This window comes from Tribolium madens, unplaced genomic scaffold (genome assembly GCF_015345945.1).
Source record: "Tribolium madens isolate multiple individuals breed KSU strain unplaced genomic scaffold, Tmad_KSU_1.1 Scaffold_19;HRSCAF=116;Tcas5.2_LG9, whole genome shotgun sequence".
In the NCBI taxonomy this organism is placed as follows: domain Eukaryota; kingdom Metazoa; phylum Arthropoda; class Insecta; order Coleoptera; family Tenebrionidae; genus Tribolium; species Tribolium madens.
This window is the reverse complement of record NW_025400983.1, coordinates 17,369,672-17,372,949: the sequence shown is the minus strand read 5'-3', so window position 1 is coordinate 17,372,949 and position 3,278 is coordinate 17,369,672.

Sequence of the window (3,278 nt, the reverse complement as noted above, 5' to 3'; positions counted from 1 at the left end):
ACAAAATTTTCGAGAAATCTCATTGGTCGACAGGTGGGGACTTGCACGCCCACATCGTGCCTAACAAAATTTAAAGCATTCTCATTGGTCGAGAGCCTTGCGCAGAGCAAAAAACAACGCTGACTGGCCCCAACCAACGAAAATTAACACAAAACGTCGCCAATTTTTCCCCACCACACACGCCGAGGCTTCTCATTGGTCGAAACACATTGGAAGTCCCGCCCACATCCGGTCTCCGTCATACCCCCACCACAATTTGGCTCCCCGTGCCTAATTTTGTGGTCCAGAACATACATGGCTATACTACTATCGGCGTCATGGAACTGTACAAAACATTGTGAAAAAATAAAGGTTTTAATCTTTTATCTTTTTTAATTTTATTGCGGTTGCAATAATGACTGCTCGCTTAAGAATTTTATTTTAAGCCAATATATATATATATATATACTTCAAAATTTTCAAATTAAAACAGTCACATTTTTTTAAATATAAATTAAACATTCTTAAGTACATTTTAATTTTTTTATTTTTTTTTCTTCAGATAAAGCAATAAGCGAACAAACACAAGTATCCGGACCATCTTCAACTATATCATCTTTCGACCATGGACATCCAACGTAATGTAAATCAAAAGAAGTCAATTTTTCATTTTTACAGTCAACTTGTCTGTTGAAATCGAAAGAATTCATTTCGGTGAGCAGGCAAGATTACTCTCCACAGAGATGCAAAAATTCGTCGACATGCATCTTTCAAGAAACAAACTGATGTAGACACTTTACAGTTGTTTCTATGTTCGGATACATAAGTGTGGTATATATAAATTTTAATAATTAATATTATGAAAATTATATAAATCAATATTCAATAATTAAATGTTTACAATTTTATTCATATATTCACTCATTCTTTTTGGTTAACACATATCTTTACGAACTCTCATTGGAGAGTTCCCACCTGCATCACTTCCCCAACACTACAGTGTTGAATGCGCCTAACAAAATTTTGAAAACTAGTCATGATACCATCAATCTAAAAATAATTTTGTGATTTAAATTAGTAATAGCATCATGACCGTAAAATTATTATGTTACAGATTTATGCAAAAAAAAACAACGATTTTTTTACATCTGGTGACAGATTACTATTTTTTGTTATCGGATTACATTTTTTGCTGGCATCAGCGAAATTTTTTGGAAGCTTAGCATTATTTTTTGGTATCGGATTACATTTTTTGCTGACATTGCAAAATTTATTTTCTTTATTCAGCATTTCCCCACTCCAATTTTTTTCCCGTAGCAGGAGCAGCTTTCCTGCAACAGCAACAAATGTAACTTTTTAAAAATTAATTAATTTTATATAATATATAAAATATAATTTTAATTTCTTGTTTTTAACATAAATCAACTAATTCTATAAAATGAATTAATTCTTATTTCACGTATGTATAAATTTGAAAATTATATTTTAAAGTAAAAATATAATTTATATTTATTTCTTTTTGAGGAAATAATTGATCTCAGGACTCCCATGCATGTGGGAGGGACCTCCACGCAAGAATTTAAACAAATTTTTATAAACAATGTTTTGGGAAGTAACTCCATCCTGATTGAGCTGGAGAACAAATCTCCACCTCCACCTTCAGCCAATGAAAATGAACCCACAATCACAACCCGAGCCCCAAAAAATTAAAGTCTTATCCAACATAAAGATCCAAAAAGTGGTTGGTGGCAGAATTCATTCAAATTTAATCAGTAAGTAACCTAGGCTTTAGCCTTAACTTCATCGTAAAAGGTGAGATTAAAAAAAAGTACCATAATCCGAAAAAAGTGTTTACCTTGACACGAAAAAAAAAATAAAAAGTGGTTGGTGGCAGAATTCATTCAAGTTTAATCAGTAAGTAACCTAGGCTTTAGCCTTAACCGTGAAAAAGAGTATGTAAACAAAGGACAAACATCTTTAGCTACCATTCAATGTTGTGTAATCAGTACAATCAGGTGCTGTCGTTATTTTATTACATTTAAAGGTTGGGATTCATGTGACCATGGTGATAGGTGCATTGAGTGTCCATCGCTTCATATATTCTAATAAGACCTTGCAATGTAGTTGTGGATAATACAAAATTTATTCAAAATGACGTTTCTCTTTCACAGTTTAAGGAAAATTCAGTACCATCTTTTACGCAAGCTTTGAGTGAGGACAGTACCGATCTTTTTTTACAAAATATGTTTTGATGTTTAGTCATCTGAGTCAAATAGAGCAGGATTTGGCTAGTCACACTGCTGCAAATGAAATTGTGGATTTGAATAATGATCATGATTTTATGGATGATTCTCCAATACAATTTGATAATACATCATTACCAGTTTTAACCCCATTTTTAGGTGGAGATGGTAATGAAAGTAATTTTTCATTATCTTTGACAGAGCAGTATGTGGCTAATAGCACTGCTGCAAATTATATGCCTCAGATCTGCCCCATAAATCTCTCTCCACAAGAGTTAGATTTTATGTTAGAACATTGGGATTCGGTGATGGAAAACGCTATTCCACCTCCACCCACATCTCCATCTGAGCTAATAACTCAAACAATTATTGAAGAATTTAGCAGCAGAATTTCATTGCAGTTGCAATAATCACAAAACACTCAAATGTAGGATACCTGTAAGTACGCAAGCACCACGTTTGTTGTACCAATTCTTGATGGAAGAAATTACAAATCCCTATAAAAAACAAATTACTGTTTTTAATAGAGATGAACCAAAAATCAACATCGTTTCAAATATTCTAATTAATCCTTGCAATGCAGTTGTAAATAATACAAAATTTATTCAAAATGATGTTTCTCTTCCACAATTTGAGGCAAATTCCGTACCATTTATACGCAGGCTTTGAGAGGATGGTACCGAATCTTTTTACACTAATAATGTTTCAAGGTTCAGAAAGACCTCAGATCGTTGGAAGAACCGTGACCAAAGGCAGATAGCATCATTAACAGGAGACGACTTCGACCACCAACTCCTGTACTGCCTCAGCGGTTGCCCATAGATCTTTCTCCAGAGGAGTTAGAGTTTATGACACAACCTTGGCATCCGGTGACAGAAAACGCCAATAACATCCGGTTGCAAAAAACATTCAGTGTCCAGGTCCCTCAACTAGGATACCTGTAAGTACCCAATCACCACATTTGTTGTACTAATTCTTGGTGGGAGAAATTACAGATACCTATAAAAAAACAAATTACTGTCTTTAATAGGAATGAACCAAAAATCAACATCATTT